This window comes from Medicago sativa, chromosome 5, assembly GCF_051527215.1.
Source record: "Medicago sativa cultivar Bolivia chromosome 5, Bolivia_mono, whole genome shotgun sequence".
NCBI classification, from domain to species: Eukaryota; Viridiplantae; Streptophyta; class Magnoliopsida; order Fabales; family Fabaceae; genus Medicago; species Medicago sativa.
The window spans coordinates 14,083,675-14,100,541 of record NC_140753.1 but is presented as its reverse complement, the minus strand read 5'-3'; the positions used below and the strand labels follow the sequence as shown (position 1 = coordinate 14,100,541).

General features: G+C 32.7%; 2 pseudogenes across 2 annotated transcripts; both read right to left on the bottom strand.

The window, feature by feature from the left end:
- Window positions 1–723: 723 nt before the first annotated feature.
- On the bottom strand, window positions 724–6,064 carry LOC146920307 (protein HEAT STRESS TOLERANT DWD 1-like; annotated as a pseudogene). Its single transcript, XR_015011736.1, has 13 exons — window positions 5,924–6,064; window positions 5,596–5,652; window positions 5,343–5,494; window positions 5,178–5,256; window positions 4,667–4,843; window positions 4,461–4,559; window positions 2,692–2,851; window positions 2,457–2,563; window positions 2,177–2,316; window positions 2,016–2,094; window positions 1,527–1,639; window positions 1,271–1,388; window positions 724–1,083 (listed from the first exon to the last, which is right to left on the bottom strand). The product of XR_015011736.1 is annotated as a protein HEAT STRESS TOLERANT DWD 1-like (transcript).
- A 2,936-nt stretch (window positions 6,065–9,000) lies between these two features.
- LOC146920306 (beta-galactosidase 7 pseudogene) lies at window positions 9,001–11,580 on the bottom strand (annotated as a pseudogene). The gene has a single exon (XR_015011727.1). The product of XR_015011727.1 is annotated as a beta-galactosidase 7 pseudogene (transcript).
- Between the last annotated feature and the right edge of the window lie 5,287 nt (window positions 11,581–16,867).

Sequence of the window (16,867 nt, the reverse complement as noted above, 5' to 3'; positions counted from 1 at the left end):
GCATACATACTAGTGGTAAGAATTCCATATTTATACTACTAAATTTACCACTATTACATGTGTGAAATTATTTGTTTCACTTACTATTGTAAGTTGACAATTTGGATAGATATTTCAACCTAAATAGTAAAAACTATAATAATTATGTTTATATAATTTATTATAACATATATATAGTACAAAATCTAAAAAAGTACATTTGTGTTGATGATGTGTTTAAGAAAGTTTAACCGAATAGTACTTTGGTGAAAATACATTTGCAATGATGAAGTGTGTTTGAGAAGTTAAATCAGATACTATACTACTTTGTTGAAAATGCTAATTCAACTAACAATGCTCTTTTTGCGTTTAATTATATTAACAAGTTAATCTAAGTTAATCTATTTTGAATTTTTATAATTATTGGTTTCAAATTACAAGACTGCACTAAACCACCATGATGGTGCAGTTTTTGTTCTGCATTGACAACGTCGTCGATATCTTACTTGCCACTACCACCCATATTTCATGTCATTCCATCACCGGTTCAACGACCGCCTTTCCACGACGGAACGGTTGTGATTTTAGGTCGATATAAATAGTGATCAGTTGACATACATAGATGTGGGATGATCTTTCCCCAACTTTTTTGTTGAAATCGCCAAACAGATGAGTCTAAAATGGACACAGCAGAAAATTTGCTCATTATCATCATCTAACATTAACAAGGATTAACAAGGAAAATTTGAATCGAAAAGAAGTTTGCATAAATAATGATAATATCTCAGCTTAAGCTTCCACCACCATCCGAAAACGTTCAACTCAAATATTACAAAACTTAGCACAAACAAATATCAAAATTTCTTTGGCATAACTTAGATGTGAAGCACCTTATCCAGACTGAAATAGTAACACCTACAGCAGATATCTCCGTTGTAACATGCTTGAAAACTGAACAACAATGACATGTATCAAGCACCATCTGATGACAGGGTGCTCTCAAATGTTTGAAGGCATAAGGATGTTGAATCCATCTGCTGCAGTGGATACTATCATTCCAGGAATCTGTCGGTGCCAGTGCAGTTCTTTAGGGTATTTTTGTCCCTGTTTCAAGTTAAAAGAAATAAGAGGATAAGCCGAAAACAATTTATAGACACAACAAACTATTTTCAAAACTTCTTTCAATTTCAAAAACTTACACTAGCGTTTATGTCATAAGATAAGTTCAAATAACTTATATATAAACTTTTCCAAACGTACGTAATATGTTGAGAAAAGTGGATTCAATTACCTGGTGAATAAATAATAGTTGGGGAGGCAGATCTTCAGGAGCCCTTACTTGTCCTTGGGTTCTAGCTATAAATTCAGCCTCCTCTTCCTCGTCCCTTTCTACAGATAGGTCCCATATTCTGTGGCAAAGGATTACAAAACTTTTAAAAATCCAAAGGTAATGATAAAGAAAAAGGGGAAGAATAAAGCCCTAAAACTTGTTCGGAATTTGACAAACAATTCGATGGTGCACTGCTATTAATATCGTGTTTACTTACGTAAGCTGATTATCAGAGGATGAAGCAGCGAAAGAAGAAGCTTGGCGTGGATTCCACTCAATGGATGTGATTGGATGCTTATGGTATGCAAAATGTGCTACCACAGAATCTCCCTATCCACAAAATAATTCACTTTCACATCATATCATATTTAATAACAAAGGCAAAATAATCGGCGGGAAGAAATCATACAATATTAAAGTTTTGTTCAAAATGTAGTTCATGTCATGTCATGATAGTTATTCACCAAGTGCATCTAGATGTACTTTAAAAAATGCATTAATGGTACTTGATTCAAAGGTACAGAAAGAAAAGTACAAGGATACAACAATGAGATAATGGTAAAGAAAGTCCTCTCAGATAAGTTTAAGTTAATGGTGTAATATGTTGTTAGGACATAAGGAAAAAAGAATAATCAGGAAGTTGAAGCCAAATATGACAAAACTAAAGCACCATGGACATGTCAGAAGGGAAATATTGTTTTCATACCTTAACCAATCTGAGATCATGAACAGATATACTCCCATCATCACTACCAGATGCCAACAATTTATCGGTGCCTTTAACGCTGTTCAGTACAATGATTAATGAATTATATGGAAATTCATTTGACGGAACACCAAAAGTCAATACAAATTATACAATAATACCTGTTCCATGACAAGACATTCACATCAGCATTATGTGCTATAAAAGTCAACAATGGTGACCTCCTACAACGAGTATCCCATATTGCAATGCTTTTATCCACAGAACAAGAAGCAAAAAAATTCTCTTCTCTAGGGCTCCACTGCAGAGATTCATTGAATAATAGAACTCTCATTATACATATAAATAAAAAAAACTACATATGTTAAGAGGTTGGAATGCTCTAAATATTTAATCAAAACCAGAAGAAAACAAGGTTCTACTTTGCACATTAGTACATACTTGCAGATCTTCAACACTACCCGTATGTCCAGTAAAGGGAGTTTGGTCAATATTCCATGTTGCAGCAGATGTAGGCTCCCACAGATAAATATTATTATTGCAATCCCCTTCAAACATGAAGATCAACATCAAGCCTCATATCTCTTTGATAACCAGATATAAAGACATGCTAGAGAAAAATATAGCTAAAGTAAAAAAAAAAAAAAAAAAAAAAAAAGAAAAGAAAAGCGATTACCAGATAAAAGCCTTCCTTCAACATGAGGATCCCAGTCTATAGCATAACCTTCATCTTTGTGCTTAAATTTTTGTAGTGGAACCTGAACTACATCAACTCCTTGGACACCTTCCGTTTCTGTCTCTGCTAGAGCCTTGAGATGAGAGCTCATGTCCCAGATCTACAAATTCATTACTCAAAGTATCAGATTTATACAAAAATATTTGACTCGGTAAGAACAAATAGAGTTTAACGTTTAACTTCTTTGATTGAAAGAGTTGATGCAGAAAAATATAAATTGCAACCTTTAACCTTAGCTGCTGCTAAAATTTAAGAACTTTCAGAAATTTCAATATGTTGCAATCGCAATACTTAGGATTGAGTAACCTCATTTTTATCATATAGCAAGAATTATACCTGGACAATATTCATCATATCAAATGGAACTTGTAACTAGCTCTGAATTTTGTCGGAAGTATTATCTCCTAACATATGTTATACCGCAGAAGTATTATCTTACCAATGCAGGATCATGAATCAGACCATGGGATCGGAACATTGACCTATGTAACTGTTGTAGTGCTAAACATTCTATAGGCCTTATTTCAAAGATTAACTTACAAGGTTGTGTGATTCTATTTTATCCCTATGTTTCACAATTAGTGTCTTCATGGTTTGTAAAAGCAAGACCATGTCCAACCACAATCATGTAGCTAACTATCTTTTTACAGATACTTCAATCTTATACATTCTACCAACACACCTAAACTCATTAGAATCAAAATGACATAATCTTTGTGGCTTTTATGTAACCAACCAAAACAAATCCCAAACGAGCCCTCAGTTCCACTTCCAAACTCTTTAACACTCTCTTTATTACTAGCAAATTTCAATCATTCAACAGTTAATTTGGGGTTTGTGTTCATTCTTTACTTCTTAGTAGAACATCTGTCAAAGGATTCTTGAGTAATAAGTGCTGACAAAATATGATACATAAGCCAGTGGCAAAATCACAACATTCAAAACAAAACCAACCAGTACAGTTTGCTGAAAAGAGCTTGATCCTTTTAATAGTATCCTCCCCCTATTTCCAACGTGAAGCCTTTATGGTATTCAGCTAGATCATTGAAACATAGAAATAACCCTCCAACCCAATAGAAATAACTTGGTTCAAGAGAAATTATAAAATCTAATATGATAAATTAAATTAGTACTTCATAGCATGTAGGAAAGATGCGATACTACAAAAGAGTTCAAGGGTTCCAAATAATGGCTCATTTCCTACACTAAAATAATCAGAGTTCATCTCTGATTAAATTATGAACAACTTTTTGGTTGCACAAGTCAATAACTAAATATGCTCAGCCAATTCAGAAAATAACTCTCTACACTAGCGTAACCCAATATTTACTTAGTTAAGGTCGAGTCTACACATCATTGATAGTACCAATGCTGCACACAGGTCACACTTGTTATTGATACAAGTTCTAAAAGGGCTTGTATATAAAATTAATCTGTTATGTTAAAATCAAATATAGGTGTTCCACAATAATCGTTGAACAGAACAAAATCAACAATCTAAAACTAACTTTAAGTTTCTCCAACTGACATGTGTTGTTATAAACCAAAAGGCAATCATTATTAGTGTTGTTATACATCTTTTCTCATAACTTAAAAAATGACACTGACATATCACATGAATTTTCTAAATAACTAAAAAATGTAAGCGAATCTTTCATCAAAGTTTACCACAAAGCAAAAAATTAAATCATAAGGTTTTTAAAACTAACCTGCACATGACCAGAGTCTCCCCATGATGCACATATATGGGGCTTTTGTGGCATGGAGCGTATCCGGTTGATACAACCTTCATGAGTTACCCTCCGCAACTGTAGGTGCGAACAAAACCAAATTATTAGTAATAGTAAGATCAACTTGAAAACAGTCAAGAAGTGATTAAGTGAAATAATAAAAACTCAAATGTAGAGGAAGTTGCCTGCAAAGTAGGACCCCCGACAACACCTTCTTCATCTTCACTATCATCCTCACTGTCACTGTCCTCACTATCCATTGCAGAGTCACCAGTTTCATGGTTAGGCACCGGCTCACGTGTCTTCCCAGAAATATTAGATACTTTACAAATCCCAATAGAATTCCAAGAAGGTTTCTCAGCCTGGGGGGCACATGCAACATCATATCAATGAAATCAATGGTATCACTAGTTATGATGACTAGGAAATGCTAATTGTTATTCTTTATAGTGATAATCACTAGTTATGATGATGAAGATAATACAAAGCCAGCATATAGCATCAAAATAAAATAAAGTGAATTAAAAGCTCAAAAGTCCATTAAAGGACAAAAAGTTCTCCTAGATATTCGTCTACAAAACACAATATCTACTTTACTGTTGCACCATTTGATTGGTAATGAATAGTTACAGCCTCTAAGTTGAATCATGAGACATCCTATAAATGATGAATACACACAAAACAAATAAAGCTAACCTGTGTCCCTGCCATGAAGTACACTGTGTGTGGAAATTCTTTTCGAAATATGCCTAAGGTGTCTTGAACAATATCAAAGCTGTCAAAAGACGCAAACAAAACAGAATTTATGACATGAAGATCACCTATACTAAGCAGAAATTAAACAAAACGTATGGAAATTACCTAAGACAAGGCCATCCAATATGAAAAGCGTGAAGAGAGTTGTAAGCAGAAGGATCACACTGAAGCTCTTCATCTTCTTCCAACTTGTCCACACCAGGTTGCCACACTTTAACCGGAAGCTGTGGCACTGAAGAAGATGATTCACTTCGTTTCTTCGAGTCCCGGATATAAATTTGCACAATGCCACAAAAATTAGAGGTGTTCACAGCAAAATAAATAATGAAGTAGTTGAATGAAGCAAAAAATAATATACCTTGGTCTTTTTTTGGCGATGTTTTATGCAGCGAGTCATGTTTGATTAGCTCAGAATCTTAAATAAAAAACAAAAAAAAAAACAGAGTAAGCCAAATGAATTATAAAGGAATAGTAAGCTATGAAACACGGACACTGACACGATTATAATTTGCCAAACTGAAAAAATTGAACGTAATTCATAATAATACCAAGTATAACATGTACGAAAGAATATGACACTATGCAAAATCAATAATGTTGAAACATAATTCATAATAACAACACGTTTATGAATGTTTATTTGTAAAAGTGGTAATCCAAGGTTAACAATTCAGCTTTTGACATACCTGTCGGTTGTCCTGCTGGAGTGACAGAGGGAGATAGGATTGCGGTGGCGGTGGCAGAGGAGTGACGGCTGTGGTGAAGAACTTGTTCGGGCTTCAATTGGGCCTGTCAGTGGACGGAGCGATTGATCCCGGATCAATTAGTCTTTGGGTCGGATACCGAGTTTATTTAAAAAAAAAAAAAAAAACAGCACACATTTTTGGTGTACGCTAATATTTTGCCTTGACCCTCACGGTAACCAAAATAAACAACTATTCTCTCTAATCTCGTTTTTTCAAAAATGAAGAAAAATTATGCTTTCAAAAAAATTCTATTTTTTAGTCTTACAGGGTTTTCACTTGGGTGTTTCAAGTGATTTGGTGGAGGCTTTTTAACCTTTTTAAAAAAAAAAAAAACTTTTTCATTAATTTAAGCTTATTAATCTGCGTTAATTTTTGAAATATTTGAATGGATTATTATAAATGAAAAATATATAATATATAATCAAATTCTTTAAAACATCATGTTAAATATTAAAAGAGAGTTTAATCTATTAGTGATTAGTCCATTAGTTTTTCCGTCTATTTAAACATATTTTATATTACTTATTTAAATACATTCATATGAAATAGGTTTTTCAACAAGCTAGCAACCAGGCTTAGGTTTTGCAAAGTTTAACTTGATCTAGCTTATTTCTACCACTATTTGAGGTGTCCATTTAAATTTAATGCATTATATGTCATCTACATTTTTTTATGTCTTAACAAAAGTGGTTGCCCTAAAGCCCGAACACTCCAAAACTGTCAAAGTATATGTATCTGACACGTACTTGAAAATGATGCGTGTTTGATACAGTTCGATGCGTATTGAGGAAGTATTTGCCGATTAAAGTTTTAATTTCTTTTAAGGATTTAAAATTTTAATTTTTAAAATCTAAAAACTCCAAAAGCTAGGGTTCGTCATTTTGTCAGTTCGTTAACCGTTGAGTAGTGAATATTAGACAATTTTTTGGGGGTTAATTATGTTTCTAGTCCCTATAAAATAGCGACATTGTAAGTTTAGTCCCTACTTAATTTTAATAGCATTTTTAGTCCCTAATTTTGTTTTTCTGCACTGAGTATTAGTCCCTACTCAATTCAAATTTGTTTAATTTATGCTTAAACTCTTAAATTTTTGAACAATTTTTTGCAGACATGTTTAGAACATTACTAAAAGTTCGTCCACAAAAAATTATCGCAAAATTTGATTTCTACATCCAGATTTTATTACTTTTTATCTTTAACTTTTGTCGTTTTAAAAAATTCATATTTAATTCATTTCATGTCAGAAAATTCTAAATTTTAGTAAACGAACCTTTCATAGTGTTCTAATCTTGTCTCAAAAAAATCGTTCAAAAATTTAAGAGTTTAAGGATAATTAATCAAACTTTGTTTTAGCAGGGACTAAAATTATAAGTAAATTTTTTTTTATAGGGACTAAAAATGCTATTAAAATTAAGTAGGGACTAAACTTACAAGGTCGCTATTTTATAGGGACTAGAAACATAATTAATCCATTTTTTGGAGACTGTTCTTTTGGATAGAATTAATTTCTTTTTGCAATATTCTCGTTGGTGCGGAAAAGATATATAAATGTCAATTGCTTTTATAATTTTCAGAAATGTGAATTTTTTTTTAATGAGGAAAATTTAGACGAGTTGAGTTCTAGGATTAGTCATGGTCAGAGCAGGTGCCAAGCTCAAAGAACGCTTACAAATCACCACCAAAAAGGTCTTCGCACCAAACATAGAAAATTTCTAGAATGCATTTTCTAATGGTTACTATTTTTAGTGTAAATTGAAACAGCAAACATCGAAAGCAAGTGAATCCTCTTCCTATTTTTCGTTACCCAGAAAACTGAAAATTCCTTGTTAGATTCAGTTTCAAACCAATAGGGAAAGAAAAAGTTAGTCATTGTTCAAGTTTTTGAGGGCCAAAAGTTTGTCCTTGTTCATGGTATGAAATTTCTTGCAAACATTATGTATTTCTGTAACACACATTGGAATTTCTACTTTGGAATCTTATTCATGTTATGGAAAATGGACATTTTCCCTTACGCATACTGTTAAGAAATTTCAAGTTTAATACACGAAATTTCATATTTGTAAAAAGAAACTTGAAGCAAGGTGTTTATATTTTTAGGTGCAAGGGCCAGAACTCTTAGGCTTATATGTTTTGCATTCGATAAAAATACGATGAGCCAAACTACCACTGACAAAATCATCTATTTGGAAACAAAAAATTGAAGTAATGTGCTTGAAAATGTGTTAAGCCTTGCTGCCTAGGGTCCATAAAGGTTGAAGTAAGACAACTTTTAGGCATGTCTTCTCATCTCTCATATAAATATGGATGATTTTTGTTGATCATTATTCTGTTATTGTTCCATCAAATGACAAATTGTATACAAGTGTGTTAAATACAAATTTCTTTGAGAGGTATTCAATTTATCTACTTGGTGTTCTGAATGAATTAAGAGTTTATAGAGTGAAGCTATATATATGGAGGTAACTTTACATGACAACAAAAATTGTCTAACAGAAAGTAGTAACTTATGAAATTGAAATTACAATGAAATGAAAATGAAATGCTAACTATCCAAGTGATTGCATATCACTATATATATCCTTTTGCTTATTCACTTGAACATTCATCACTTAGACTTTTAGAGCTTGTTAGTTCATACCTTCTGTTCAGTTTTAAGCTTTTTCTTAAGAAGTTATAGAGGACCACATGACTTAGTCTGAAACAATATATTTTATATGATAGTACCGGACGGACCAAATTTCTCCAATGCACAGTGACATTACCGGGCCAACTTTAGATAAAATGTTGTGACACGATTGCTCTAGACACTAGATACATGATGGCTCAATTGACCAATACCCCAACAAGGTAATATTTATTGAAATCATGGTTCACTTTCACATTAAACCAGCTACTGAAATCCAACAAATTGTTGTATCAGAAATTAACCTATTAACTTGAGTTACAAGGTACTCCAAAATACATCATGCTAAGAGATTGAATTAAAAAACAGCACATTGAATTTTTACAATAGCACATTGAATTTAAGCACAATTTATTTAATCTCAATAAAGAAAACATAAACCTAAACATTGAATTTTTACATTGTTTTGGAGAAAACATAAACTTAACATGTCACTTGCACTGCTAACCTAGGTATACTCGAGACATTTGTTACACCAAACATTTCTTTTGTCACATTAAATACACAATTATTTTTTCCTACGCAAGAAGCTTCCACGACAGATTGACTATTTGCAGCATCAAAATTTCCTTTCTTAAAAGAACCACACTGACCTTCTGGATTTCCATAGCTAGCAAATTGGATTTGTGACATTACTTGTCCACTTTGGCATGATAGTTCGAACTGTGCGCCTTCATATACATTAGCACAAATAGTTCCTGTTGTCACAGTTTGGAATTGAACATTTTGAGGATTTCCACCTGTTTCTTCAAATAAAACCAATGTGTTCATGTCATCATTCAAGAATGACCTTGGCACATGGTACCACCTTTGTGATGGACTTCCACAATTGGTGTTGCATTTTCCCGGTACGTAGTTTCCTCTGTAATCGCAGGTGTCACTACATCCATCAGAAGGTGAAATCCAAGAAGGCCAATAACGACCAATGCTATGACCATTCACCCAAGCATGTCCTTTGCCTAAGCCTTGCAAGTCCACCACAATAGGGTTTGCTCCAAAAGGAGATTTAAACTTTGCCCTATACCAAATAAGTGGGTTTCCAATAGGAACATAAGATGAATTAGAGTGCCATGCTACACTAACATTTTGTTGAGCATCATATAGATGTCTTCTCTCACCATTCAAACCAATCTTATACGACCAAAGATTTGTTGACAAATCCATAGTCACATTATTCTTTCCAATCAATTCAACAGGACCGCCTGATATGCCTGTTTTTATATCATCAAACCATGCACCATAGTTTGCAAGCCCAACAGTCGCACTAAGTAAAGTTATAATGTTTGTTCCATTCTTCAAAGAAACTTGTTTTTCATAAGTGAATTGCTTTCCAGATTGGCTAAATTGGTATCCTACATACCTTTGATTAACATAACCATGAAGTGTATGGCCCGAAGTGTTCACGAGGAGAGTTGCATTACTCCAAATTGAAGTGTCATTGATATCAACACTAGTCATGTACCATAAATAGTCACTAGCATCTAAGGTTAGCTCCTTCTGCTCCAGAAGCTTCTGTGCTTTGAGACTTCCATTTCCATGTATGGTGTCTCTCTTTGGCTCTACTTTCCATTCCCAAGTGAGATTTGTAGAACTAACATTATCACTCTTTTTCACCATCATTGATGTTTGACTATTAACCTTTGCAGTATTGAAAACTTCTTGGTTGCAACCATTGATAATTGAAACAGACCAAGCAGGAACAATGTAAACACCATCATTATGCAAATCAACCCTTGCAGCAAGGTCAGTGTTGTTGTTGTTATTGCTCAAGAAACAAAATCTTGCTCCACTGGAATTAGTGTATGTTGTTAGTGTAAGTCCATTGCCGAGATCCTCGTCTTTCCTTGCACTAGAATTTGTAAGTATATTTTCACCTGATTTGATTGCTGCATGAAGGTTCTTCAGATGTCCCCATTTAGGTTGATTCAAATTCCCATACTCATCAATTGGTGCATCATAGTCATAAGATGTTGTTATATACGGTCCACCTGCCGTGCGACCGAAGTTGGTTCCTCCATGGTACATGTAGTAATTGTTTAATACACCACCATTTTGGAAAAAACGTGCCACGGAGAAAGCTGAATCTTCAGCACTTCTATGTGGAACCCTTTCACCCCATTTTTGGTACCAACCAATCCAATTTTCAGTGAACATTTTAGGACTTTTTGGATTGTTAGGTTGAAAATTGTGACAATAGAATCCATTGCAAGTATTGATGATAGGTTGAGGAGCATCTTGTTGTTGACACATGATCCATGGAACACCAATGTTTTGTGCTAGAGCCATTTGAGCATCCCATTGAACATATGCCTTCCCAGCATCTTTGTAATTCCACATGATGTCCCCATATTCATTCTCAATTTGAGCTAGAATAATAGGTCCACCTTGTGATGCAAACAAATTTGCTTCTTTTACCACATTCACAATCTTTGTGGTAAAATTTTGCATTTCATCTTTGTAAACCGAATTATTGGTTCTTAACTCGATCCCCGGCATATTGTGAAGCCATAGTGGGAACCCTCCAAAGTTCCATTCAGCACATGCATAAGGACCTATCCTCATAATGGCATATAGTCCAGCTTTTTGGATAAGTTGGAAAAATTTGACAAAATCCAAATTTCCTGAGAAATTATATTCGCGCCTAACAGGTTCGTGACGATCCCAAAATATGTAGGTTTCAATGGCATCAAGGCCACCATCTTTGGCCTTTTGAATAAGGTCAGGCCACATTTCCACAGTGCTTCTTGGATAATGAATTGCACCAGAAAATATTAGACGTCTCTCTCCATTGATAATGAGAGCATTTGAATCATAAGTAACCTCTACTGCAAAGCATGAGTGCAACATGATTAGACTCAATAAGAAAATGCTAGCACAAGATAAAGAACTCATTGTAAACATGTATGTATGGTTTATTTTTTTTTTAGAGGATGTATGTATGATTGGTTTGTGTTTGTTATTTTTGTAATATAAATTGGCAAACAATTTATATAGCGTAGTTATTGGTTTTAATGGCTAATCAATGCAAATTATATTTTTTCCTCATTTGTGAAGTATATCATGTACGTTTGACACATCAATAAGATATAAAAATGGATAAGAACTCTCCAATTAGTTAGAGTAATATGTAAATATTTTACTCAAGAGAGAATGTAAATATAAAAAATTTATATGTATGTATGTGTGTGTATGTGAGTGTGTGTGTGTGTGTGGGGTTAATCTCTTAATTTGCTATTTTGGTAATGAATTCGAAATAATACATGAGACCAACGAAATAGTTAATTAATAGGAAAATAATAAATGAGACCAACAATAAGACATGTAGGAATGGATAAGCACTCACCAATTAGGTAGAGTAATAGATAAATATGTTACTAAAATAATAATGTAAATTCTTTTTTTTGAAACTATAATAATGTAAATTCTAAAACTTATATTTGTATGTGTATGAAGTTAATTTCCTCTAAAAAAATTAAGAAGTTAATTTTTTTTTTTTTTTGAAGAAGTTAATTTCTTATTTGCTATTTTGGTAATGAAAATAATAAATGACACAAACGAAATAGTGTACGGAAGTGTACAGAAATTGAAAGAATAACAAAATTAGGTTCATCGCAATGACTGAGTTGGCTTATTTAAGTTTGTTATTACCAGATTTAAGTTTGTTATTATGCTAATTTATTCATGAGAATGGATAAGTACTCTGCAAATATTGATTAAAAGTCCTTTAAGGTTTAGGTTGTGTTCACAATAAGATACATATAGGATAGTAGAGTTTGACACGGACGTACCTTGTAGGACCTAATCATATCATGTATTTGAAGTATATTTGATATGAAACTGGATAAATAGTATCTTTAACTAGAACGCCGACCCGTGCAACGCACGGGTCTCACGGGCCGGAATAATTTGATACATAATAAAACGAATAATTAATAAAGTTTTTAGTCCCTATAAATATATCAAATTTAGTTTTTAGTCCTCGTAATTTTTTTTGATAGATTTTGGTTTCTATAAAAAAATTTCAGCACGTAGTTTAGTCCCTCTTAAATTAAAATTTATTTAATTATGCTTAAAATTTTAATTTTTTTAATGCTCTGTTACATACTTGTTTAAAACATTATAAAATGTTCCTTCGCTTAAACACATACTAAGCAAAGGCAAGCATACTAACTTGGTTTTATCAATCTGTACTTTTAATTTAACATGTGAATGTGTGGGATCTAGTTACTCAAGCCAAATCAGTATTGGGTTTTCTTCATCAAGCATACCAACTTGGTGAATGACTATCTAACATTCAGAAAAATATTAACACCTTCCGGAGGTAAATCTAAAAATAAATTTCGTACATTTAGAGGTCGAAGCGCTAATAAAAGACAATGATAATAAATTGTTGAATTAATACTTATGGCAATGAATAAATTTATTTAGGTGGACTGGAAAAAGTTTTCTTAGCTAAGTAAATATAGCCGACACAGCAACTTGAAGAAAATTAAAAACCAAACTGTAAAAAACAAAAGGAAAAAACACAGATTATTTAATGTCTGATTTATGCAGATTGAAGGAATTCAATAACAAAGCAAACGGCTCTAGCATTCGAGCAAGCTAAACATCTTTGTCGTCCTTGTGCTCAATTTTGACACGAACAACTCTGGTAGGTTTTGTGGCCGACGTCTGGCCAGCTTCATCATCATCAACAGCCACATAGTCAATGCTATTAGAGGACCTCTTAGCACCTGTTTTGGTGGTTGGTGTGTCAATCACACATGTATTGCTGCATGAGTCCTCAGCCTCTGGTACATCCTGCAGACATTGGCGGCAAACAATTTGATCAATTGTGTTACAGATTAAACCTTTCGGACTCATGAAAGATTAATGTAATAATTACCATCTGAACATTTGAATTGTTTGGCGCAACACAATCCACACTAAGCTCAACAACAGATCCATCGTCGGAGTTATTAATTGTATTTGTTTCTCTACTGACTTTAGTCTCGTAGAGCTAACGTGCCTGCATGCACCTTCCATTCTACCGTAAAGACTCATCGCCACTGCATCAGAACACTTTCCACCACTGTTGCCTCCATCGATTCCTCACCGAACAGATCAGTTACCATACATTGATTGATTAGTAACTAATTTAGTAAGGGAACCATAGTTTCAATTATAAAATTAAAAAAGTATACCAAAAATTATATTAGGAGAATACCAGCACACATATTTGTTAGCAAACAAATGAATAGTCACGCAACCGTTTAAAATTCCAAAGTAAACTTAAAAATGTCGTGATTTTATAGGAACTAAACATATTTATTTATAAACATAAAATTTCATTAGATATAGATAAAGAAACTATAAATTGTAATAAGTTAAATATAAAGTATGTAAATAAATTAAAAATTAAAAATATAATTATGTCTATATATACTATATTTTATTACCGTGTTTTTTAAATTCGTTTAAATATTATTTTAATTAATGGTTAAGAAAAGGGAAAATTTCTTATACGATATTTAGTGTGACAATAACAATAGTTAAATATCATAGTAATATGAAATCATGAATATAAATATGATAAAGGGCGACAACGGATTATACCCATGTTGGAGAATCGACTTAAACTAAACAATTTTAGAAGCTACTATGCATGTGTTTGATTATGCGGTGACCAAAATTGAGTTTGATTGAATTGATTTTATATATTTTTTTTGAAAAATAAAAGAAGGATTATATTAATTGGAAATGGATCCCAAATTTCTTTTGGATTTTCTTCTACCCAAATCTTATTTAAAAGACTTAAACGCACTTTTGGCCCCTAACTTTATCATAGTTGCAATTTTGGTCCCCTATTAAAAAAACCACTTTTTAACCCCCTAAGTTTACCCTTTTTTTTCAACTTTAAGGTCCCCTTAATCTTGACTCTATCAACGCCCACGTGGCTCATCACTTAAGTGAGTTGGACGCCACATGCATTATTTTTCAATTAAATTTAAAAGAAAAAGCCACATGTGTATATTATAATTAAAGAAACAAAAAAGAAAAAGGTAATGGGAAGGGGCGCACGTGACAATCTTCATCTAAAACACAAACAACGATGTCAGCAGTTCAACATCTTACAACATGAACAACAACAAACCACCTATTATCAAAAGAAAAAAAAACTATGGTCCTCTTTAGAAAGAATTTATCAGGCCACACTCATGCTTTCTCACCTACCATTTCTTCTTCTTTTTCATGGATAAGAAAATTCAAGGATGAAGGTGACATTCACAGCCATGGTCATGTGTATTTATAGTTATACCGTATGAAAGAAAGAAGTAACAAACAACACCTTTGTGTTCTTAGTAAAGTGGATGAAAAAATGGGGGGAAAAAATTAGGTTTAGGGTTAGCTTTACGGATTAAGCATTTACCACGGTTTAGGGTTTATTTTTATCGAGAGAAACAGGTTTAGGGCTTCGTATATATAACCAAAATATTTGCTTCATAAAAAAAAGGCGAGGATAAGAATGAAATTTGTGCGATGCATTTTTTTAGATGGAATTTGTTATGTTAAATTGCAATCGTAAAAGTGTAGAAAATATTTGTTTCAAAAAAAAAAAAAGGAGGATACAAATGAAATTTGTTAGGTTAATTTTTTTTTTTTTTGAAAGGGAAATTTGTTAGGTTAATTAATAAATAAGGATTCGGATGACCAAAACTATAGGAAAACAAATTTCGGATTTAAGTGAATTGATAACAAATTTCGGATATGACCAAAATTATAATTAGAGATAAATATGAAATAGTTGTTTCGGAAAATAGAAGAGATAAATACGAAATAGTTGTTTCGGAAAATAGAAGAGATAAATATAATATGATCAATGGCTAAAATTGAATGGCGCCTAAATGCGCAAGATCCAATAGTTTAGAAAAGTGGATGAAAAAATGGGGGGAAAAATTAGGTTTAGGGTTAGCTTTACGGGTTAAGCTTTAGTAAATAAGATATATATATATATATATATATATATATATATATATATATATATGGGGTTTGCTAGGATACACCCACTAGTTTTTATTAAGGTGTGTTTTAGCAAAGATATAACTAAAAAGTTGTTAAATACACCTTAAGGTGAATGTTGCTAAAACACTCCCACATAAAAACTAGTGGGTGTATGTTAGCAACTCCTATAGGCATTTGCTAGGATACACCCACTTATTTTTTAGAAGGTGTGTTTTAGCAAGTTATAACTAAAAAGTAGTTAAATACACCGTAAGGTGTAACTTGCTAAAACACTCCCACATAGAAACTAGTGGGTGTGTTCTAGCAAATCCCTATATGTATATATATTATGACCTACTTGTATTGGTTTGACGATGTTGGCTTGCGATCTTGAGTCACGATTGATTCAGATTTGTTCTGGATTTAAATGCGCTCCTCACAAGTGAACGGTAATAATTGAACCTCTCATATTAATTAATCCTTAATGTCGGATACCATGTTTTGTAAAGTTTCGCAGCATTCCGACTAAGTCTCATTTATTTTGATTTTTCGACTGAACCGCGTAAAATCGCAATTTTTTCCAAGTGTCAGTCCGAAAAAGTGATCTAGAGGTTGAATTTTTTCATGATTTTTTACGCATATTTAGGTCAAAAAACCAAAATCCCACAAAAAATTTAAATTTTTCGACAAGGGACAAATTAAATATGAATTTTTAACGCGTCTAAAACACAAGACACCAAAACATCAGAACATCGACCTAGAATTAAATTTTGAGCTGTATTTTTGCATGCACCTCTATAAAAATACATATAGATGATCTGAAAATTTCCATAGTAGTCTGACTAAGCCTCAATTTATTTTTATCTTTTACCGAAACACGTAAAATCACAATTTTTTTCCAATTGCACGTCCAGAAAAGTTACATTGAGGTTGAATTTTTTTCATTATTCTTTGCACACATGTTAAGGACATAAAAAAAAACATTTTCCATAAAAAATTAAAAATTTTCCATAAAAAATTAAAATTTTCCGACAATGCATTATTATATGTAGGGGCCGAGGTTCGAACCCCGGACACCCCACTTATTCACCTTTTTAGGTGAATTCTAGCCACTAAGCTACCTGACCAAAAAAATAAAATAAAAATACTATACTACCTTAATCCTTAGCTCAAATCAGTTGAACTACTCAACCTCTTCCACAACTCCATTGATCTAAAAA